The 25595-nt window shown below is 40.5% G+C and overlaps 1 long non-coding RNA gene across 1 annotated transcript; it reads right to left on the bottom strand.

Annotated features, from left to right (window-relative positions):
• Positions 1 to 20465: 20465 nt before the first annotated feature.
• Positions 20466 to 21775, bottom strand: LOC108526852 (uncharacterized). Its single transcript, XR_001884622.1, has 2 exons — positions 20873 to 21775; positions 20466 to 20783 (listed from the first exon to the last, which is right to left on the bottom strand). It is a non-coding gene; the product is annotated as an uncharacterized LOC108526852 (long non-coding RNA).
• Between the last annotated feature and the right edge of the window lie 3820 nt (positions 21776 to 25595).

The following is a 25595-nucleotide window of genomic DNA, read 5'->3' as shown; positions in this document are numbered from 1 at the left end:
CCCCTATATTTTACTCCCCAGACACAATTATCCTTTCACCACTGAAATTAGGTCATGTTAATACTTTGCTCAAAACCCTCCAGTGACTTCACATTTCACCGGACATTGATCGTTCTTGAAGCTAATAAATCTGCAGATTCAGGGTCCCTCATTGCACAGAGCTCTTCCAAGGCCCTGGAAGGGGCTCTGGCCATGTGCTTATGTGGTCTTTTTTTTTTTAATTTGCAAACATGAGATATTTTTACCAAAGCTCTTTATTTCTTATTTCCCTCTGTCACATTTCTCTTTAAGTCAGGTGGTGTGAGAATAGACATAGACACTCGCAGGCCCAGGGAAGGAGAAGTTGAATTAGAGAAGCATTTAGTTTGGGTTAGTAGGATGTATTACTGTGGTTCACAGTTACTTCAGTGTAAAAATTTTCCTGGTGTTGGAATGGCTTCCAGGAATATTTCTGTCATCCTCTGTACCAATCTACATTGTGACATTAAAGTTCATAGCGTGAGGTTATAAGATAGGAACTTGTCTTCATCATACCAGAAATATGTGGCTAGTAGAGGAAAAAAGGGGGTTGAAATACATGCAGCCAGAAGCTAGTACACAGAAAATTCCTACAAATCTTATGGTCATATAAAGAAAGAAAGTTGAGAAAAGTTTTCTCAAATTGACAACAATTCTAAAAAACATACATATCATTAGCAATAATGAGTTATAAAATTAAAGAAAATTTTTTCCATGAAATCAACAATAAAAAGATACATTTTGTACCAACAAGCTATAGGAAAGATTGAATTATATTCAGTTCTTCCTATCGAAAATGATGTTAGAAAATAATATGAATAATCTAAGATATTTTAGTGTAAACTAATGAAGAGGGAAAAAGTAATGCAATTAGCTTTGTTTATACCTTTAAAGAAAAAACAAAGGAGAAAAAAGTAATACAGAAAGGCGTCACAGTAAAATTATTATGGTTTGGGTTTGTTCTTTTTTTTTTTTTTGGATTTTGTGGTATGTGTAGTATCTTTTAAAACTGATATTATTGTGATTTTTTTCATTCCAAATAAATATTAGGTTTGTAGCTAATTTTGTATTATTTTACTTATAGAAAGCCTCAGGATTATAAGCTTCAAATGCAGGATCCACCCTTGATTTTCAGAGTTAAATACAAAGCCTTTAAAACTGGCCTGTCAAGCCCCCACGATGACGGCTTGCTACTCTCTGACCCATCTCCAACATCTCACCCTTACTCACTTCATGCAAGCCACTGTAGCCACTTGCTGATCCCAGATCATGCCCAGTACCTTCCTGCCACAGGACTTTTGCACTGGCTGTTTCCTCTGTATAATACTCTTTCCCCAGATATCACCATGACTTTTCTCTAACTTTCTTCAGGTCTCTGCTAACATATTACCATAACAGAGCAGCGTTCCCTGATTACCTATATAAAATAACACTGTCCTCCAGCTCCCGCCACTTTCTATCGCCTTACATTGTCTTATGTTCCTTAACAATTAACACCATGTAATACTTTAGTTATTTATTAACAACTTCCCCAAGTAGAATGTAAGCTTTGAAAGGAAGGAGACTCATGTTTGCTGCTGTATCCCCAGGGCCTAGAGCAGTTCCTGGCTCATAGTTAGAACTTTAAATTCGTTATTGAGTGAATGAATAAATGAACAAAAGAATGAATGAGTGCGGAGAATTATTAATGCCAGAATTTAAAGGGATTAGTAGTAAATACAAGACCAGATTGTAGCCATACTTTATTTCATTTGCAATTTGCTGTATATAATATATAGTTTGATAAACTACATCTAACCCATTTGAGAGAAGCATTTTAGTTCTTTTCAACTAGAACTTACAGTTGCAAATAAAGAGGCCAAAGGAAGAACCTTTTCAAGTATTCCCGAGGGCAAATAATTGAACTGTGTGGACACATCCTTATGGCTCTTTCTGTGACAGTAAAACAGGTAAGCAAATTTTTATCAACTAGTACCTCACTCAGGCCCATTCCTATTGCTTGATAACATCCCTTTTATAATATCTTAATCTTGAAGTACCAATTGCCTTTTTAAAATATTCTTAAAATTGTGACTTACCTCTTATATAACTAAACACAGGAATTCACATCCTACAAGTTGGAAGGAGCATCAGAGATCACTGTGCCCAATGGTTCCCAAACCAGTTGAGTATTAGGAGGACCTGAGGAAATAAAAAATATATAGATTTCCTGCCCTGGAGCTGCTATAGCAGAATCTGATGGTGGAGCCTACAGAGCTATATTTTTTAACAGGCTCTCCTCATAATTTTTTGCAGCCTTCCTGACTCACCAGTATTTGAGAACTACTGATCTTGTTTTCTCTTCTTATTTATTGTGTTTCACAAATGGTGAAACTAGTATGTATATATAACCCTTGACTAGGAAATAGAAAAAAGGAATCTATTACCATCTAGATGGTGGTTCTCCATCTGACTGAACACACGGAATCACCTAGAAAGCTTATATTTTAATGGCTAGGCTCTCCTGCCGCCTGATGAAATTAGACTCTCTGGGTGAGACCTACAGCACTGGTGTTTTTAAAGCTCTATGGTGATTCTAATGTTCAGCCAGGATTGAGGAACCCTGATCAAGAAGACAAGAATTTCAAGAAACAGAGAAACTATATTTGTCTTTCTTCCTTAGGCACTTCCTACTTTCTGAGTCTGACATTCATATTTCCAAAAAGGCAACCTGGAGACATCCCCTCCTACTGAGGTTTTTACAGTTGAGAATCTTAGGTTCTAGAGAGAAACTTGCCCTAGATCAAATAATTAATTAGAGGCTGATTTAGAACCTGAACCCAGGTTTCTCATTTCCAGAGCTGATGCAACTTTTACTACATCAAAATCTTCCTATTCACTGTATTTCATTTCATAAGCAAGTCTCTGTGATCTCAGAGAATCTTATTCAGTCCCCTGGTCATACTGGGAGTCTTGCAGTGAATTACAGGCAGGAGCTAGTTATAAATTCAATGGTGGGCCAAATAAGCAGCTGCCCATGACACTAATCTACAACAGCATTTTCCAAACTTGCCTGGTCAAAAGATTCTTGTGGGGAAATTGTTAATAATACAGATTCCCAGATTTCTCCACTGAATATTTTGATTCAGTAGACTTAGGTCAGGATCTTGAAACACGTAAGTATGACCAAGGCTACAGATGATTCACATGCTTGGCAAGTTTGGGAAAGACTATACTAAAATATTATTAAAACAAGTGATATTTTATTCCACTTAAACTGACTTCTACGTATGACTCTTTAGAGCAGGAGTTGGCAAATTTTTCTATAATGGGTCAGATGGAATTTGTTTAGGTTCTGCAGGCCGTGTGGTTTCTGTTGCAACTACTCAACTTGTTGTGGTAGTGTGAAAGCAGCCATCAACTATATAGATGAATGGGAGTGGCTATATTCTACTAAAACCATTTACAAAAACAGGTAGTGGACTGGATTGGATGCACACACTATAATTTGGCAACTCCCTGATTTACATAATGACAAAATATAAATTTTAATTGTAACAGAAATATTTGCCTATAAGAAATAAAAATAAACAAAAATAGTGACTTAAATAAGGATTTCTTTCATCTCACATAACAAATTTAGACTTAGGTGATTGCTGTTGTAAGTTTAGCAATTTAATAACATGTCAAAAGTGGGACCATTTACCTGCAGAAACTTCTAGAAGGCATCTTCTTTTGTATTATTGGTTAGATTTGGATCACATGCTCACACCAGGCTTTATGACTAAGTTCACTGCTCCTGAAATCAAGGGAATTCTGTCCAAAAAGTGCTGGGATGGTGAGCAGGGAGTGTGGAGGTGGATGACTAAGATCATTAATATGGAAGAAAGCTGGGTAAGTAGTGCTTTTAGGTAGCCAGCTCACAGTGCCTGCCACAGTCCAGCCCTTTAGCAATCTGACATCCACACACATCCTTCTTCCTACATATGCTGTTTTTAGGTGTACTTACCCTTCTCCCCAAGGGAGGAAAACTACGACATTCCTCTAACTACTACATTCACTTCCAAATGTAGTATCTCTAGGCAATGTTCAATCTTCATTTGGTCCAGAGATAAGTTCTTTTAGGTCTGGAAATTTTCTCCAAAAATCAGGTTTCCTGCTTCCAACACATCTAATATACAATTGTTGGAAAAGACTAAATTTTTAATATTTGCTAGCATATACTTCATCCTGTTAGGAAGGCATAGTGAGAAATGCCTGCCCTCTCAATGAAGACAGTCTTTTATTAGTCAATCTGACAATTCCTGGTTCTTTTCTTGATGAAAATCTCCAGATTTTTCTTCCATAGCCTCTGGTTCTTCCCTCTAGAAAGATATTCCTTAATCACTATTTTTAATGCCTGTTTCTGAAATGAGCATTCAAGAGAAAGTTCTCGAATGTTAGCAACCCCTGCATGTTCGTACAAATTCAGATAGCTAAAGATTGCCTTTGGGGTTCAATAATTACATGCAGTTGTTGGTGAGGCTTGGAGTATCTTTAGCAATAAAGGTCCTCTCAAAAACTTAGTAGATTCTGTCTATGTGTGTCTGGTCAATTCCTTGCATTAGTAACCACAGCTAAAGATCTCGTCTAGACAGTCTTTGAGGCTAAGAATCCTTGTCTCTCTGCAGCTAGATCCTGTGCTCTTCTAAATCCTCTGGTGTTTAACTCACACAATCAGGTTTTTGTGCTAAAAAATATCCAGTTTTATCCAGTTTTAATTATATAGATTATAAACAAATAAATATAATTCTCTAATCTAGGTGTGAGTAGTAGCATTGGTTCCAAGGCATCAAGGCCCTTAGTCAGCATTTCTGTGATTCTCAGGGCCTCCTGCTCATAGTCACAAGATGGTTGCAGCACATCATCACATCACCTTGGAAGGCAGGAAGCAGGTGATAGTGCGATGCAGAGCTTTTCTTCTCAGCTTCTGTGTCTTATATCAAGAAATAAAATTTTTCCCAAAGCCCCTCAACAGTCTTTTACTTAAATCTCTTTGGCCAGAATTGGATCATAAGCCTGCTCACCTTAGACTTGGGCATGCCTTCCATGGAATCAAAGGATCTGCACTGGGGGAAAAAAATTAGGGTCCCTTTAGCAAGGAATAATTAGTCAGTCAACAGTATCTGCCACAGACTGTCCCCAACAAAACTGACAGGAGCCCAAATGGAATTTTTAAAACTTAAGCTAAGGCTGGGCATTGTGGCTCACTCCTCTCATCCCAGCACTTTGGGAGGCCGAAGCGGGAGGATCACTTGATCCCAGGAGTTCAAGACCAGCCTGGGCAACATGACAAAACACTGTCCTCTCTCTCTCTCTCTCTCTCTCTCTCTCACACACACACACACACACACCAAAAACTTAGCCAGGCATGGTGGCTCACACCTGTTATCCCAGCTACTCGAGAGGCTGAGAGGTGGGATGATCACTTGAACCCAGGAAATTGAGGCTGCAGTGAGCTGTGATCACATCACTGCACTCCAGCCTGGGTCACAGAGCAAGATCTTGCCTCCAAAATAATAATAATAATAATAATAATTAAACTAAAAATAAATAAAGCCTCCTCATAAACCTTTTCTTATGACACTGCAAATTGCACAGTACAACTACGGGCTGCACTGAAACTCTGGAAATGAGCTATACTCCCCTTCCTTCCTTCCTTCCTTCCTTCCTTCCTTCCTTCCTTCCTGCCTTCCTGCCTTCCTGCCTTCCTGCCTTCCTGCCTTCCTCTCCTTCTCTCTCTCTCCTTCTCTCCCTCTGTCCCTCTCTCTTTCTCTCTTTCTTTCTTTCTGTCTGTCTTTTTTTGACACAGGGTCTCACTCTGTTGCCCAGGCTAGATAGAGTGCAGTGGCACAATCTTGGCTCACTGCAGCCTTGACCTCTTGGGCTCAAGTGATCCTCCCACCTCAGCCTCCCCAGTAGCTGAGACTGAGACTACAGGCATGTACCACCATGCTTGGCTAGTATCTTTTTTTTTTTTTTTTTTTTTTGGAGACAAGGTTTTGCCATGTTGCCCAAGCTGGTCTTCAACATCTGGCCCCAGGTGATCCGCCCACCTTGGCCTCCCAAAGTTCTGGGATTGCAAGTATGAGCCACCACATCCGACCTTACATTCATTTTCTATTGCTGCATAACAAACTACCACAGAGTTAGCATCTTAAAACAATACTCATTTCCTATCTCACAGTCTGTAAGTCAAAAGTCCAGAGGGCCTCTACTGGTTTCTGTAGATAGGGTCTCAGGAAGTTAAAATCAAAGCTGGGCTCTGGGGAAGAATCCACTTACAAGCTCATTCAAGTTGTTGGCAGAGTTTAGTTCCTTATGATTGGTAGGACTGAGGTCCCTGCTTTCCTTGCTCTCAGTGGGGAGTTGTTCACAGCTCCTGAAGGCTGATCTCTGCTCCTTGCATGGGTCTCTCTCATCTTCAAAGCCAGCAGTGGCATTCGCATCCCTCCTTTGCTTCAAATTTCTGACTTTGTTCCCACGACCAGCTGGAGAACACTCTAAGTGGTAATATGGTTAGATTAGACCCACCCCGATCATCTCTTCTATGGTCCACTGATTAATAACTGTAATTATACCTGCAAAATCTCTTTTGCCACATAAACTAATATAACCAGCACAGTGATACTGGGGGCAAGCGTCTTGGAGCCACCTTGGAATTCTGCCCATCACACAAGCAATTAAAGAAGTGGCCCCAGTTAAATAATAGTTAAAACAGATATTTTAAAAGTATCAGTCCAAAGTCACCAGCAGAGGCTGGCTGCATTTCATAGTTCATGTACTGGGCCTGGCATATGAATACATATGCTAAACAAATATTTGTGGCTTACTGATCAAGTAAGCCTGGCATATAGGCTAAGCTGCCCATCCTAAGACAAGAATTGAGAGGTGACCATGCCCCTTATGTTTTATGAAGCCAGTACCACAGGGATGAGGGGTGGAGAGACAGGCAGATACTAGTGGACAGGAATGTCACCAAAAGGGCCAGAGAGTCAAGAGGAGCTAAACACAACCCAGGTATCTGTACTTTTTTTTTTTTTCTTTTTAGACAGAGTCTTGCTCTGCTGCCCAGGCTGGAGTGCAGTGGCATGATCTTGGCTCACTGCAGCCTCGATTTCCCAAGTTTAAGCAATTCTTGTGTCTCAGCCTCCCAAGTAGCTGGGATTACAGGCATGCGCCACCACGCCAAGCTAATTTTTGGATTTTTAGTACAGACAGGGTTTCACCATGTTGGCCAGGCTGGTCTCGAGCTCCTGGCCTCAAGTGATCCATCTGCATCAGCCTCCCAAAGTGCTGGGATTACAGGTGTGACTCAACACGTCCTGCCGCTATCTGTACATTTTAAATAGATCTTAATATTCCATCCTTCCCCAAGCCCTAAAACAAACGGAGAGGGTTCTTTTTCTCCACATTCCTCAGTTTGCATTTTGACCTTTGGGAACCCCCTTTCCCTTTCACGGCTGCCCTTTGAATTGCTAAACTTAGCTAGATTCCACTGTCTGGGACTTTCCAGGGCTCAGCACTTTTCTAAAGATTAATCAACATGCAGGCCACTTTGCAAATCATCCTCTTAAAAGTTATCACCATCTTCTCTCTCACTTCTCTTGTAATCCGCCTCACACATGCTCACACGCACACCCGCACACACGCTCGCGTATACACACACACACTTCTGTCTCTCCACCCCAAGACTAAGTTTCAGAATGCTTTTACAGCTGGTTTTGCTAGTATGTATATTCCACAATGTGGAAGGAGTTTCTTGCTTCCTTTTTACAGTTTTGAAAAATGTATAACTAGGAATCTGTTGCCCAAACAGGCTGCAAATTCATATCCCTCTGGAGTTTTGTTTTGTTGTTTTTGTTTTCCCCGAATCTAGTTATTTTCACTGCGGAGTTTGGTTTTTGTTTTATGTTTCTCCTCAGAGGTTCCATGTTATCTTGCTATAAAATTCCCAGGGGTGTCCCTAAGTCTATTGCCCTGGACCTTCTAGGATCCCATGGAAAATATAGCTTATTTATAGTTCGTCGCAAGTCAAGATGAGGTTAATTAAACTATGTTGGTTGTAAGACAGGAGAATTAAATGGAAGGAAACAAGTGGAGAGCAATTGGTGTCTGGGGCTAAGCCAGATATTTGCAAAGTACTGACAACCTAATCCACTACCTGAGACAAAGAGGACTGAGACACAAGACTGTCCACCTGTGGGAGAGAAGTGATACTTTACCATAGATGGACTTTCTAAGAAACCAATACCGTCGTCCTCAGGACCAACACAAAAACACTCAAATTCAATTCCTTTCATACAGGAGCCATTGATACCCAAAAGTAGAGCAGCCCTGGAGTTTTGCTTTAATTTCAAGATATTTAGATTTTACACCTTTAAGACCTCCAGTTACCTTAGAGAGCCCAAGTGCATTATGTATAATGTGCACGTGCCTCTGCAGACCACATAGTTCATTCTCAGGAATTCCTTAAATAAATGTTGGCCTCTGAGCCATTTCTTGATTTCACTTGCATATCTTCTTTTTTTAAGCCAGGCATTAAAAAGATGACATAGAAAAATTACAGAGTCAGTATATATTTGAATACTGGAAAAAAGGGAAGAGGATGAAAAGGATTTTTCAAAGCTTCTAAAGAAAACAGAACTAGGTAATACATGATGTTGGACTTAATCTAATGATTTGGACATTTAATGAGAAACAGACATGAATAAAATGGAATAAAGTGGTAGAGTTGTGGCTTTTATCCTTATTTTGAAAATAAATTTTCAAAAGAGAACCCAAATACAAAAGTATAAAAGTAAAGATTTTCTGGTTGAAACAAAGACATAGAACCCAGAGCCCTATTCATTGTCTGAGCTTCATTTATCCTCCAAGTTTGTCCCGACTTAACTCTATGGAACTTTCAGAGATCTTTGGAGCATAGTTTGAAAATACACCACTATCTGATGGGTAAATTACCTGAAACTTTGACCCCATATAAATTGCTTAATTTTTGACTGGCAACTGGGTAGTATGAAGGACAGCGAGAAATGTTTCACCAAGGCCATCTCAGGTGACATAGACATTGGAATGTCAACACAAGGGAACGGTATATGTGGCCAGCACCTTTGAAAACCAACTTATATATTTAGTTTAAATGTAAGAAAATCCGCAGTAAAAACCTTGAGTGGTATTTCTTTGTCAAGGCAAGTGAAGATAAATCTGAGAAGAAAAAATAAAATGTACAAACTCTCCCTGATTGCCTCATTTATTTTTTATAGTGTTGAATAATACATGTGTATTTATACATATGTATATATTTGTGAACCACCTCAAGCTCTTTTTGGAAAGTGGTGAGAAACGGAAAATAGTCAAGGAGGAAGGAAAGACTTCAAAGGCAAGATGGAAAGGAAAAGCTAGGTGTGATAAAGATCCAGGGGGCAAAATGGATAAATTTGGGGAGAATTCAGCCACTCACATTCATTAATTACTTATTAAACGCTGGGCTAAGGATCACATGCCAGGCCCTGGGGATACGAAGATGAGAGTACTGACTCAGTGGAGCTGCCAAGCTGATAGTCCCTCCGTCTACAAAATGAGGCTAATCATAGTAATCACTTCACAGGGTTGTCGTGAGGATTAAATGAGATGATCTGTGCAAACCACCTAGCATTTCTTTACATAATGAATCAACTACTTTTCTCCTTGTTTCTTCCTGATATTTCACTCTAAATTGGAGATGGAAACAGAGATTCATAAGAATGTTTGGATTTTAATACACTCACACTCCAAATTTATTTTGAGCTACTCATGTTAATAGCAGCAGAACATCTCTTTCTTCTTTTACTCCTGGTGTTAGAAATCTTTAAGCAATGAATTGCAGTAGAGACTATAGGAGTAAAGTGTGAATGTATGCAAGAATATTTGAGAGAAGGAATAAAAATGGAAAATAAAGACCAAAGGGATGTGTACAATAATTGAAGAGTGGCCATTGTATCAGGACAACCTTCCAATTATCCATAAGGATCATTAAATAAGGGAAAGAAGAATCAGCCAGCTAGTGCAGCTCCAGGTCATAGTCTCCAGGCCTATTCAGAAGTTTGGAGTACATTGGAATTACAAATCAATGCAGATTAAAGTCATCCCTCCCTGATCAGCACCAGGTACTAAACCTCAGCATCAACAAGATGGGCCCAGATTCACTTGGATCTCTGTAAGGCCGCCTATCTCATGGAGGCACTCTAGATGAGTCTAGATAGAGGACAGATATGTTAAGATTTTGTTTTTGTTTTTGTTTTTTGTTTGTGTTTTTTAGACCCAGTGCGGTAGCTCATGCCTGTAATCCCAGCACTTTGGGAGGCCGAGGCAGGAGGATAGCTTGAGCCCAAGAGTTTGAGACCAGCCTGAGCAACACAGTGCGACCTCCATCTCTACAAAAAAATTAAAATAAAAATAATTAGATGGGTGTGGTGGTGTGTGCCTCTCATCCCAGCTACTCAGGAGGCTAAGGTGGGAAGATCGCTTGAGCCCAGGAGGTCAAGGCTGTAATGAGCAGTGATCACACCACTGCACTCCAGCACTGGGTGACAGAACGAGATCCAGTCTCAGAAAAAAAAAAAGAAAAAGAAAAAAAGTTTTTTCTGTTAAAGAAGAAAAACAAGGGCAGTCATTAGGGAGCAGCGGAGTAAATAAAATCCTAAACACCTGTCCCCAGACCTCAATCAATGGTAAACAGTTGGCCACTGCTTGCTGTCCTTAATTTTAACTTTTTTTTCTTTTCTAGTGAAGAAAATGTCCCCTGATAGATGAAATGACTGGTGACATAAGGAAAGTGCTAAATTAATAACCAATCATTCCTCTTCCTCCTTCAGCTGTGTAGCAGACTCCTCTTATAAACCTCTGCGAAGTTCTACTTGAAAAGCTGTGGTTTCATTTCAAAGGAAACCAACAATCGGGGGATCTCTATGGGAAAATCTCTTCCCTATGTCTTCTTTAGACTCTTCAAAAAGGAGAGAGAGCACAAAAAAAGAAAATACAGAAGTAAATAGGTTTCAAGTACATCAAGAATCACAGTTTCTAAAAAGGCTAGTGAAAGGTCAATGACTTCAGACTCAAGAAATCCATTTCTAATGTTTCTTTAGCTGTGACTCATTGTGAAATGTTGAGGAGGGTCACAGAAACCTCCAGCCCTTGGTTTGCCCAGTTGTAAAACATAGATCTGAATAAGTGGCCAGTCCACATTATATCTGACGTGCTTTCAGGGACTCAAAACAAGAATCATAAATATGTAAAATACAAAGATGAGGTGTTCCCTGTGGAGAAACACTAAACTAGCAGAAAAAGAAACATCACATTTGTGTGCTAATTGGGTATTCCAGATTAAAGTAATTTGTTAAAAATTATTGGAAGAAAATCCACAATTTGGCAATAAAAAGGATTTCTGTAAGAAGAGACAGACAAGATCATAACGGATTCAGTGACTCTAGGTTACTCAGCCAAATTAAAATGTTCTCCTTTCATCCTCGAAGGGAAATCCTTGAGAAGTTTGTGGGCCATCACCATCTGTTCAGCAAAACATGCATCAACATAATATTTTCCACATGTTTTTTGTTTTCTTTTTAATTTTGCAAACAGAGATTAATCTTTTCCTAGTCAGAATGTTGTACTATAACCATTGTCAGAGGAAGTTAGTGGAAACTCGGTTTTGATCCCACTTCTCTCCCTACCCACTTGCCACCATTTGCATTTTCTATGGTGAAGTACAGATTAAAGCTGAGGAGAAACTAATAATTCACCTCCTTTGCAGATCATGACAAGTCTATATTTCATAAAACTGGAGAAATCCTGCTCTGAAGCCCATTTCTCATGCAGCCACAAAGTCATCTCTTTCTTCTCATCAGAACTCCATAGTGACTTCCATCAATAGCTGGATCAAGGGCAAGAGTGCCATCATCACCTGGGGACTCACTCTTCGCTGTGCCATGCCAGTCAACTATTCCCTTCCCTACTATCCTTCTTCCACCACCATTCCCCTCTGCCTGTCATGTTCAGCAACCAGTTTGCAGTTGGTCAATGAGTGCTTTCTAAGCCCCGGCTCTGTGCCCAGCATCATGCAAAGCCTAAATGGACATGGACAACAGTCTTAAACTACTTCCTACCCACAAGCAGCTCACAAACTTGTTGGGAAGAAAATAGAACAAGGGGAAGAAGAGAGTGTAAAAGCATCCACTGTGACATGGTAAAAATGATGCTGACAATAATAATGATGGTGATGGGATCTAACTCCTCTATTTTACCTGTAACTTGTCTCCCAAGTTTCTACACATTGGTTGGCCAGAGGAAAATTAACTTTGAATTCCATCTAGTCAAAAGTCTAGTCTGGTTCAATAATTTTAGTAGTCCCTTTAAGAAATGCTCAGCTGTGTGATACTCACCTTCCAAAAAGCTTAAATCTTAGAAAACATTTCCCTTGTCCATTTAGGTGGGTTTGTGCAATGCTGATCAAACTTTGGTCCATCTATGACCTCTGATATTACTGTCACTCCCAAAGCGAGGTTTATTTCCACCTAGTTGCAATACTCATAAAGAAAGAAAACCACTAAGTGATGTGTTAATAACAGGTATGTATAGCAAGCACCACTGTTATTTTAAACAAGTAAAAGGAAACCCAAAGAGATTGGCAATACAAGAAGGTGCTATGGGCTAAACTGTGTCCTCACAAAAATTCATATATTGAAGCCCTAATGTCCAGTACCAGGACCTCAGAATGTGACAGTATTCAGAGATAGGGCTTTAAAGAGGCAATGAAGTTAAAACAAAGTCATTGAGGTGAGGCTCTAATTCAATGACTGATATCCTTATAAGAAGAGGAAATCCGGACACAGATGGGCACGGAGGAAAGATCACATTAAGACAGAAAAAGAAGATGGCCGCCTACGAGCCTAAGAGAGAAGCCTCGGGAGAAACCAATCCTGAAGACACCTTGCTCTGAGATGGCTGGCTTTTAAAATTGTGAGAAATTAACTGTTTGTTGTTTAAGCCACCCAGTCTGTGGTACTTTGTTGTGACAACCCTAACAAGCTAATACAATAACCAATCTCTAAAAAACATCTCTCTGTGAATGATACAAGAACCCAGGGTTCTGTTTTCTCACTGACATTTTGCTGTTTTAATTACTAAAATGATGTCTGGCATAAAAAAATGTTTGAGAATGTTTCTTGACCTAATAAGTGGATACTATCTTTGTACTTAATTCACGATACAATTATAATACATTTTACCAGCCTAAATAGAAAATCAAACTGAAAAGTAACTTCCTCATTAAACAAAAGAATTCTAAATATACATGCTAGGTAATTTCTAACAATAATTTTTAAAAATTATTTAAAGGTCAAAATAGCAACAAGTCACGAAAGTCATCATTTCTACAAAGGCTTATCTGTTACTTCGTTGAGATGAAAGTTTCAAATTATGGAGAGGTAGATGACTGATAAAAGGATTTTATCTTAATTTTCATTTACGTTTCCATAGCCAGAGTCTTCCTAAGATTCAATACTTTGTTTTGTTTCCTATCATCTCGATGATCTCTTCCAAATTCTGCTGAAGTTGTTAGAAGTAAAATTATCTCCATCTTATAAACGGGAAAAGTAAACTGGCCAAAGAATTTCCTAGAGAATAGGCCCACAGAGAAGGCAGTTAAACCAGGATGGAGAGAGTTAAACATATACACCTAGGGGAGGCAGAGAAGAGAAGGGAACATGAGGTGAACTGAAAATGAGCACAGTATTTGAAGATCTCCCAACATGAGTCTGATCACATTTACAGCCCACCAACGTAGAGTCTTTTCAAATTCCATTCAAAAGGGGTTTTCCTGACCTATCTGCAAAACCTAATAAGAAGACCCTGTCCCCTATGTAAGCAGGTCTTCATACATGCATATATTCATTTATTCATTCATTCTGTAACTACTTACTGAGCATCTACTACATGCAAGGCATTCCTATCATCTCCTGGAGGTGAGATCATGAGTAAAACAGACAGCAATGTCCCTCCCCTCATGGAGTTTACATCTTAGTAGTGGGGACAGAAAATTAAAAAAATAAATAAGTAAAATATGTGTCAGTATTAAGTACCATGAGAAAAAATTAAACAGGGATGAAAAATATAAAATGTAAGGATGGCTGAAATATTCGGTCAGCCAGGAAAGGTGTCATGAAGTTGAGTTAGGAAACTGACTACATGTGAAACATTTAAACACCTTCTTATCTTCTCAAACAGTATTCTGAGTTCCAGATTCAAGCAGCCTGGTTTCCATTCACAGCACCACTTCTTATGTATTGTGAGAAAATTGCTTAATTTTCTGTCTCAATGTCTTTATCTGTAAAATGAGGATAATTTTTTTAACTAGTAGAGTTGTGAAGAGTCAATGTAAAAACAAAACAAAACACATTAAGGGTTTAAAACAGTGCCTGATGTATAAGAACTCAATAAATATTAGGTTTTGTAATTGCTTTTTTATTATTTTATTTTTTACTTTCTATGATCCGATCTCAAGATTGTTAAAATGGGACTCATATGGCCAGGCTTCACTGAATTTTTGCGGGAATCTCATGAGACAAGGCAAAGAGCCCTTGGAGTCTGGATCATAGTAAGCACTAAATGTATGCTTCCTGCTCCTGTTATCGTTGTAACCAGGTAACATTTTTGTTTTCTTAACAATTGCAACAGTATTTGGCTTGGAAAAATAGCCATCGGGAATAGAAGGTTCGATCCTGAGGACATGGACATATGTCCACAATACTCTTAGCATAAAAGAAAAGAGAGATAGTTAAGCTTCTCTGCACTTGAAAACAAGAGGATGGGGTATTAGAAGAAAAAGAAAGCAGAAGGGAAAAAGCGGAAGGAGAGAGGCACCAAGAAGCTGGGGATTTTATAGGATGAGGGAAGGGTCTCTATTCTCTAAGGATGGGATAGTGGAGAAACATTTTACAAATAAAGATGAGTGAAGTTAAATTTGAAATTATTTTTGTTTCAACATGAACTGCACTTCTGTCTGCCCATGCCATCAACATTTTTAATAAATACATTATACTCAAAAGTGCTTTGTAGGGTCTTTTGTGCAAATTAGATGTGCCAAAAGTGGCCATGAAAATGTGGACTTCACAGGATTTGGAGAAAACTTAGGGAGGACTTTGAACTTCTACAGGGAATGAATAGAGTTTGAGACCATCCTACCTAGTTCTTTGATACCTGCATAACAAGATTAATGTTAGTAATATTCATTCAATCAGAGAAGCAAAACCATTAGGAAGTGTGTGTGTGTGTGTGTGTGTGTGTGTGTGTGTGTGTGTGTGTGTGTGTATTTTGATCGGGAGGGTGGGTTTCTTATGGAGATTTGACCTAACACAATGGGGGCTGGTTAAGCAGTCCTTGTAAGGCTGTTGTCTTTGTGCATGATGCTGGAGCTTGAAGTCCACAGCATGGGTCTTCAGGAAGAGAAGATAAGATATAAAGTAGGAGTGAGCAAGTACAATCTGGAATTTACAAGGACAGAGACAGACTGCAACCCATATCAGTTATAATCACCTCTAACCTTGATGATGTGGGCATCATGCCTGAAGGAGCCAGGGCTCTTTGTCACGGAACTAAATACACATGTGGCCCAAGAGTCAGAAAACTGAAGGGAGGATCCCAGAAGGGTGGAGCATTTTTAGGCCAAGCTAAAGCTGTAATTCTAATCAAACTAAATTCAATGTATTTATTAATAAATCTTAATTAAAATTCCCTAATGTTTTAAAATCAAAGATAAGTTATTATCTCTGGCAATTGTCCCTTCTGGCTACTTCACTCTCAATGATGATAGCCTGGGGTTGGATAGAGATATCAGAAAAGACAAGAAAGGGAAATGTCCTATTGATGACCACATCCAATGCTCACTTTAATTTCTTTAAGCCCCCAGGATAATACTGTTTTGTTGTCTTCGATTATCGTTTTCTATAAGCTAATGGCCCTTCACCTATTTATGCCTAGTGTTCCATTATTGGAATGCTAAGCACGTGAGAATTGTTTATATCCTACTGCTCAAGGTCATCACCAAGGTCTGATTCCAAAAATTCCAAAAATTGCAACCTCAGGCATAAATGGGCTAATTGGAAGAGGAATCCCCAGTCCATCTATACGTTCTGGTACAGGGAAAAATAATAGGCAAATCAGTACCTAATTTTCTGACACAGAAAATCCATTACAAGGATGGTTGCCTTTGAAAGTATCTCAATAGGAGTCATATCAAGTCTTCTCATTTCAATGGCTAGAAAAATGAATAAACTCTGGCTAGGCAACTCATGAAATTATCCATCCCTGCATCATCCACCAGTCAGATGATACTGTCCCAAGCTATAGTGACTGCATAATATTCATATAAAACTTCAGCCTCGTGGGAGAAAATAAATCAAGTTGTTATACCGTCACTATTTCCTAATAAAGGTTATACACCCTGAGACTGTGAAAGAATAGGGGTAATTTTTCATCATTCCTTTAAATATACATTTCTATGTATACAAATACACAAGCATATTAAATATATTATTTTCATTAAAATAACTTTCTCATATCAGTTGAATATTTGGAGCCGGGTAAGCAAAGCTAAAATGCAAATGTGGTCCACCATAGTAAGACAAGCCATTCTACTTATGGGGTGACCTTAAATAAAAATTTCCAAGGCGTGGTAGGAAAGCAAGTGCTGATCTTTCCATCTTCTTGCTAAGTGAACATTGCTCACTCCCAGTACCATGTTTCAAAGACCAACGGGCAAATATCCAATTCTCCCAATTGTTCATTTTCTAGAAAATAGAGATTACAACAGAGACCACCCAACTGCAATCAATTACAATATAGATGATGATGATGATGATTGATTGATGACCATGATATCCAGCATTTTGATGATGCATTTTTACACATGTAGCTATTAATTTTGACTAAAACTACTTTTTATACACCGTTGTCTTCTGTGACGTCATGAAAAGGCCAAGTACAGCACTCCAAGTACTGGTGGACTGGGGATTTTTTAAGAAATGGAGGAAAGGTACAGAAACAGATGCAGGAACTCTGGGTCAACCAGACCAGCAGTCAGGGGGTGTCTGAGGGTTTCAGTACTCATCACTCCCACTACCACAACTCCCATTCACCCTTTGAAGTTCTAGTTTGTCTTTACTGTTATTCTTCTAATATCGGCACTATTCTCTATAAATGAATCCTTCTTATCGTGCAGCCAAAACTTATATTACTTGGGTACAGAGAACAATCACATAATACCACAAGTCTCCTTCCAGCAAAATAGTTAAAAGTACATTCTTTTTAGTTTAAAATTAAACAGCCTCATCTGACTTTTTTTTTTTCTTTTCTTTTCTTTTTTTTTTTTTGATGGCAGCAAACACTGGATCTGCCTCAAGCAGATTCCTTGGCTGTCCAGCAAACTTACACCAGTCCACAGAGGCCCTGAAACCTCTGAGAGGCAAGTAATAAGCAGCATGAAAATGGAACTAATGATCCACAGCCCCAGTGCTTTGTTTCCAGAAGCAACTGGTGTTCGCTTTCAGAATCTCTGAGACTGGAAATGATGGGAAATAGTAAGGGAAGCTATGTGGTCCAGAAAAAAAATAGTTGTGGACCTGAATGGCTTGCCATTATTACATTTCCCTATTGGGCCAGCATACTGCCTCTTTGCAGTTTGCCAGATTTCGCCTAACCTCATCCACATTTAAAAGTCTATGGAAAAACAGGAGGGCCTTTCAGGGGGAAATTCATTCATGTTTGGATTCAGGCAGATTTAGGAACCTTTAATAGCACTGTAATTACCCTGCAGGGCACACCACAGAGCAGCCAGCAAGCTCTCCCTCAATGGACACAAAATTTCCTCTGGAATTTACAGAGCAGAAACCTTAAACACACATCGCCATAAGAACCAGATTACATAATGTCTCCATCACCCTCCTGACAGCTACAATTATGAGTCAATCCCTGGTTTAAATATGAAACCGGAAGCTCCGTGTTTCCCCTCTGACTATGTGGCAGGCTAAGTTGAGCTCTTCGGGGCTGTCAGTTTGGAGATCTGAGCTGCTCCCACAGTCACTAATTTAGCATGAGACCAAATGACGGGGTAATTAAAAGCAGCACCGCAGAGACCCGCTCCAGGACCAGATGTTCTCCTTGTTTAATCATTGCCCACATAAGGAACAGAAATAGCCCCCTCCTTTAATTTTTCCTTTTCTTTATCCTCTCCAGATAATTTCCGGCTCCTGATCTTTCAATCCCACAAAATAAAATAAAAATAAAAGCCCCATTAGGAAAGATGACATGTTATTGAACATATGACTGTAAGTTGCAATGCACTCTTGTGTCTCCTCTTTGTACTTCTTGAAGCATTCCAGCTCATAAGACATTAAGTTGCCCTGGCAACCTCACATGACTAACAGCTCCAGAGAGCCCCACCTAACTGCAAGGGCTCATTTAAGTCAACATGGGCCACCCCAGCACTTAGTAGCCTAGGGCTGAGTAAATAGCCTAGCTTTTTGGTTTTTTAGGACAGGCGGGAGGAGGCGGCCCCTCCCCTTTTATTGCCCCAAACACAGGATAAATAAGTCTCCACCCTAACTTCTCCAGGAACTTGACTAAAAAGGCCATGGGTCATCTGGCAAATCAAGGGAGGTCTTCTCTTCACGTTTCTGGCTTCTGGACAAATAAGGCAGAAGAAAAGGGAAGTTGAGCTAATAATGTATACCTTCTAAAAATGGAAAAGCAGTATGCAATATAGCTATCTCAATCTTATCAAATCTGACAAGGCAGCTTTCCTATGTCCCTTGGGATCCACAGTCTGGTTTCTATCTGAATAGCAGGGTTCCCTGGCATTAAAGCACTAGAGGCCTTGAGGACAGTCTTGGAAATCAGGAGAATAGAGATCCAACTCTAATTCCACCGTTTGTGACAACAGACAAGCCGCTTTACCTCGCTGAGGTAATTTCTTAATTGGCAGTATGGAATGACAATCCTTGTTTTTTTCTCTTCTGGGACCTGTCTCTGCAAACTTTCTCCTCATCCACAATTCCCAAGCATGTGGAGTTCTAGGTTCTTAAGATAAAAGGTGCTAATTAATTGTGAGTATTTCCAGATAAATAGGTATGGTCTTTTTTAAAAAAACAAGTAAATCAAAATTTATAAAACATGATCACTTGAGATTTTTGACTTTATGAAGGTAATCAGACAAGAACCTTTGATCCTTGCTTTCACTAATCCCTTCTGAATCGTTGATTATTTGCTAGCATCAGGTAGATCGACTCAAGTCACTGCCTAGTAATGACCAATCTGAAATGAGGCTAAAGGTGCTCTACAAAAGCATATTGTAAATCAGAAAGAAACAGAAATACCCAATGATTTGCTGAAAACTCACTAGTTCTGTAAAGGGAGGGAACCACAACTGTTACTGCTGTATAACTTTTGTTCTACCCTGGAATCACCTCCCATGTGAGATTTTTAAGTGGGTTGTATTCACCTGGTGAAATAGACAAGCATGGGACAGTCTGAAAAAGAGTCTCCACTTTCAGGGATGACGCCCACATCAAGACAAAATGATGACTAGAATAACAGCCAAACTGACCCACAGGACAAGAAATAAAGTTGTGGTCAGCTGTGTGTTTGGCGTATCGCCCCTGACACAAACAGGGAATCATGGGGGTCCCATCTTTAAACAGACTTTCTATTACTCACCATCTGATCAGTGTGATTGTGTGTGTGTGTGTGTGTGTGTGTGTGTGTGTGATGTAAGAGTGAGGGGAGAAGACAGGCGCATGCATTTGCTTACCGAGGCATTACTTGAGTGGTATTTCCTGCAGACATGCGGAGGTATATTTAAGGTAGCAAGTACTCTACTATCTCATGTTTATCAACTTCCTGATTGGGATGCAAAAGTGTATTGGATTTTCTCAGTGGAAAACATATTCATATATTCCAGACCTCAGAGGAAAACAATGAAATAGAAGTCTAAACCAGGCCCAAAATAACAAGAACCATGGAGACACATTACAGCAACGTATAAGAAACAATGATGTCCATCATGCATGGCCACTACTCTTTCCTCCCTGCTTCCCTGGGGTGTTTAAAGAATCAGTGATTGACTAGGCACACTTCTTATGAATATAAAACATGATTCACGTTTGCCAGTATTAACCATCCACTCACTTGGAAAAAATGACTCCTCCACCTGAGTGCTGCGCTCTCCTTTGGGTCATTTCAGGAAACACTTGTAGCATGTTTGTGCTCTCAGAAATGTTTTCCAACCCTTTCCTTCAAACTTCTCCTGAACTTATGCCTCGCTCGAGGACCCCAAAGACCTACCATGCTCTCCCTATTTCTTATTTAGAATTATAAGGAACAGAAAACAGCCAGCAAATGAGTATCAATCCCTACACTCCTGAATGTATTCGGTCATTCATTCGACGTATTTGTTGAACCCTTATCAGGGCCAGGGACTGCTCTGGGCACAGGAGATACAGAAAAAAAGACAGGTTTGGCTGGGTGCAGTGGCTCCCTCCTGTAATTGGAGCCCGTCAGGAGGCCAAGGTGGGGCGGCAGGATAGCTCGAGGCCATGATACTGTAGGCTGCGATTGCACACTACACTCTAGCCTGGGAGAGTGTGCAGGACTCTGTCTTCGTTTGTTGTTGTTTTGTTGCTGTGGTTGTTTAAAGGTTCACGTTCTCAAGGAGGCGTACACTAGTGGAAAGACACATTAGACAATTAGCCCTAGTAAAAAGTGACACAAAGGGAACCAAACAGAGGTCCCAATAGGATTTTTTGTTTACTGGAGTTCCAGTCCCACATATCTTCCACGTGTGCAGGTATATAAAGTGTCCACCTCCAACTTCGAAAGAATTCCACAAGCACCCAGAACTTCATGACATTCGTTCTCTGGCTTTGTGATATTCACTTTAACATACAACAAATATTAAGCTCAGAGAGGCTATGTGGATTTTCTGAGGTCACACAGTTGTCTCAATGGAAAAAGTAGGGAAATGTTATAAAATAATACGAGTATCAAAATAGCTGTCCCCTCGTCGTCCTTCAACACTTGCAGGTTACAACACTTTGTAGGTCTGGCTGTGACATCACTTCTGGATATGCGACACAGCCCACCCCACCACTGAGAAAATGGAAAATGCTGAGCGGTAACCTCAGAAACAACTTCCTCCTGCAAACGCAATTTCTTTTCCGCCTAAACCTTTACAGCAGGGAAGGTGGGTGTAAGGCGCACCAAAGAGCCTTTCAAAGTAGGAACCCCGGCCTGCAGGTCAGCCTGGATCGTGTCCAAATTGGGTCCCACCTCTGGTGAAAACCAATCTGTTTATGGGTACGCTTTTCTGATGTTACAGAACGTCTGCGAGAGAGGGAGCTCAAGTTCCTGCCTGGTCTCTAAGTAACCCGGCCCACAAAGGTGCACACACACGTCCGAGACAGAAAAAAGCTTGCCGGTCGTTCCCTCCTCCCAGGCCTGCAATGAAATACGCTTTAATTGCATCAAAGGGTTCTTCTCAATGGGGTTTCAGAGGCGCGAGAACGGCGTTCCCAGCGAGGGTTCCTTTCCGGCTGGCCAGCATTCCTCAGCCCTGCGCGGGGAAGGGGATGGGGCTCCTTGGGCAGGGCCTGAGGCTCATTTCCATTCCTGTCGCATACAGCCTCTGTTGTGCGGGCCGGGCCTGCAGAGGGTAGCCGCGGCTGCCTACGAACAAAGCCCCATTCATCCCCAGGGACGCTTCCTCCCCGCCGGCCCGCGGCCGCAGATGGGCTGGCCTGGGCACGCCATCCTGCAACCCGGGCGCGCGGCCCGGCCTGGCGCGCACAGGGCTCCGATTCAGGACGCCGGGGCTGGCCGGGGCGACCCGGGCTGCTTTTTCAGCAGGCTCCACAATGAGGATCGGCTGAAACTCGCTTTCATTTCTGGGCCGGGGACAGGCAGACACTGAGTCCTTTCAGCCGGGAAATCCTCAGTTTACTCACGGCTCGTTGGGAGCGAAGATGTCAATTTCCACTGCCCTCTCCCGGCCTCCCCACCCCTGCCCCTCGGGATGGTACGGTCCGAAGTTTCCCAAGTTGTGAGAGGACTTTGTTTCTCCTCTGAGGCCTCTGAAATCCCGACGAAAGGGTCATTTCCTGACTTTTGTGTCTCTTCAATCCAGTGCCTTGAACGTTCTTACCCTCTTGTTGTGACTGAGTGCTTAATTGCAAGGCTGCTCCCTAACTTTTTTTCAGAACTGTAACATTCCTCTAGGTTCAAGTTTGGGACCGTGGCTTCACAACAAAGACCAGTTTTTTCCTCCCCCTCCTCACTCCTGGGAAAAAGAAAAAAAGGAAAAGAAAGAAAGCAAAACGCGTTTGTTCAGCAGCAACCATGTTCACAGATTTCAAGCACGTTTCCTCTGGCCCCACACGTTAGACCAACAACAGGTTAATGCCACGGAGAGCTCTAACGCCAAATCGAAGGGCTACAGTCTCACTTTTTCTTAAGTCTCAGGCAGCTGGGGGAGTTGAGGCAGTGTGTGCTTAATTTCTAGTCCACAATCTAAAACAGAAACAGCCTCCAGATCTACATTCCTAGGCTCTGGCTTAAACAGGGAATGGCAGAATCAAAGAACACCAGATATAGGAAGACTTACCAACCCTAATGCATTCATTTTACAGATAAGAAGCAGATAAGATCTAAGAAGGGAAATGACTTGTCCACCCTCCAAAAGAAGCTGGTTCATCCCAGTAAAAATTGCCTCAAACAAACTTAAAAATCGTTTTCAAAAGAAAACCTCCAAGAAAAAAGTGTTGTTCAAAATACGTTTTCTTTTCTCCCTTTGTGTCAGAAAAGTTGTCTCTGAGTTGGTGGGAAAAGGGTGGGAACCCAGGTTTGAAATGAGGATTAGAAAAAAACCTTCAAGTATCTTTCCAAAGAATGCTCTCTGTGTTTCTTTCACTTCCTGCATTTTGAACATTGCTACTCTCTCTCTTCAAAGTATGGTCATTCCCCCGTATCGGTTGGGATTGGTTCCAGGACACACCCCCACCCATAACCCAAACCTTGGGTGCCGAAGTCCCTTACGTAAAATGCAACATATTTGCATATAACCTATGCACATCCACCCTTATCCTTTACTTCGTCTCTAAATTACTTACAATGCCTTAAACAATGCCTACACATCACTCAATTCTCCTGGATTCAATGTAGTCCTTGGTGTGGGGCAAATTCACGGTCTGCTTTTTGGAACTTTGTGGAATTTATTTTCTGAATATTTTTTATCTGCGGTTGGTTGAGTCCATGGATGCAGAACTGACGGATACAGAGGGCCGACTGTATTGCATCCTTGGTGTGGCTAAAAAATACAACAAAATAAAAACAGGTTACTTGCTACTCCAAGACTTCTTTCGTCTTGCAGGAAAAAACCTTCACAATCTTAAAATGGAGATAGGATTACTTTGCATGGGTTATTTCTAAATGTACAAAATGAATCAGTATACACACAGATAGAGAGAGAGGAGTGCTTGTCATGTACCAAGTACCATACTAAGCACTTTACATGCATTACCTCATTGAATGCTCGCAATAGCCTATGAGGAAGATACTGTTACTAACCCCATTTTACAGAAAACAAACCAAAGCTGAGAGGGGTTAATTTTAACTTTATCAAGGTCACACAGATGTTAAATGGCCAAGCCAAGCAATGTGACTCCTGGTCTTGATCTCGTTCACATAAGGCTTCACTGAATCTTGATGCACAAATACATGGGGGACACACTGGGCACAGAGGTCTAGACTTGGAAGCCAGGAAAGCTCCAGCCAAGACATAGATTTTTGTGTTTCAGCAAGGGAGGGGCTACAATGGCATGCCTGAAGGCTACAGGAGGGAGAATCTGCCTCATCCTACCCCACTTAGAAAGAAAAAAGGCCATGTGAGGACTTACTAATTTCACACTGAAACTCTCCTTTGAGAAAGCAAGAGTTTGAATTCATAGTCACTCCCTGTTCTGAGCGGTCTTGTGATTTTATCTTTTAAACAATGCTCTGTAAACAACTGTGTCAAACCTTGCTAGTTGTCACGGCAGAGGGGACAAGACAGTGGTTAATTATACTGCTAATAAAATGTGCAGCCTATAATTGACACACATCACTTTTGCCCCATAACTCATTAGCCAAAACTAATATACCACCTCAACTGCAATATAAGTCCAGGAAATGAATTCCAGCCTTGTGCCCAGAATGGGGGACAAGGAGGACTAAAAATGCATGGTAACCAGCCCTAGTGATGACCATCACACTCAATAAACACTGCTCTTCTTCCGATGGATAGCGAATAGCAGTACTTTTTTATAACTTCCCATTTTATAGCTAGTCCATGAGACTTTAGTGCAGCTCTAATGTGGAAGGCTGTGTAATCTCAGGAGTCATGCATGTCATCACAAGATTCAACAAGAGCTTCTGGCTGCACCGGGCTACAAAGGTGTTCTCTTGCTTCTTATGAGCTCCACCATTCCAGAAGAGGAAAAAATGAAAATAAACTCTTAAGGAAAATGGTCTCCTTTGGCATACCCAACTTGGAGATCATTGTGGGAGGGAGCAGAAAATATGCAAATAAAAGCAAAAGCAAATTTTGACCGCAGAACTAAGAAAGTCTGTAGGAAAGATGCTGGAGTGACAGGAAACATCACTGACATTTTCATTTTCTCCCACATTGGATTTGCCCAGCTGTGTCTTATGGAAATGATTCTTAACCTCTCCTCAATATTTCCCAAATGAACTTGCCTTTGTTTTGGTGTTTTCTGAGCAATTCAAAGCTCATCTGGAGTTAATATGACACATACTTTGCTCGTTGACTGACCTGTGTAGAAATGCTGGTCAGCTTCTTTTTTGACTTCTGCTTAAGTTCAGACGCAGATTAGCCTATCCCATTCTTATCTGATCATTCCTCGATTGTCGGGCATTGTAGATTGTTACTAATTTTTAAAAATCATACATATAACAAGAAGCACTAAAATAAATATTCTGGTACATAAAATCTCTCTCTGTGTATGTAATTATCTCCGGAGACTGGAATCACTCAGTAAAATTGTGTGAATTTTGCTCCAGAAAAGCACCCTGACCCGTATGGTAGTCTTTACTTGTAGAAAGACCACAGAAAGGGAGTAACTGCTGCAGATTAACAGCATCACCTAGAGTCATAGGAATCCCCTGGACTTCGTGCTTCATGGACAACAGTGGAATTCAATTCTTCAGGAACATTGTTCAGGATGGTATATATGCCTCAAGATTCCCTTACTTACAAAATGTAGCATGAAAGTGGCCTGATTTCAAATGATTATACGACCACATAGCAACAGACTGCTTATGATCCAGTAAGTGAAAAAAGTGGACCCTATAATGACAACCAATTTTTTTTAAATGCTGACAAAAAGCACTGTCAAAGACAACCTCAAAGTATCAGTGTGTGTAGATAATAGGAATGATTTTTTTCTTTTTTTTTCTTTTTTTTTTTTTTTGAGACGGAGTCT

Source organism: Rhinopithecus bieti, unplaced genomic scaffold, assembly GCF_001698545.2.
Source record: "Rhinopithecus bieti isolate Rb0 unplaced genomic scaffold, ASM169854v2 scaffold_115, whole genome shotgun sequence".
Taxonomy (NCBI): Eukaryota; Metazoa; Chordata; class Mammalia; order Primates; family Cercopithecidae; genus Rhinopithecus; species Rhinopithecus bieti.
Note: the sequence above shows the minus strand (reverse complement) of the source record. Positions and strands in the feature narration are given on the sequence as shown.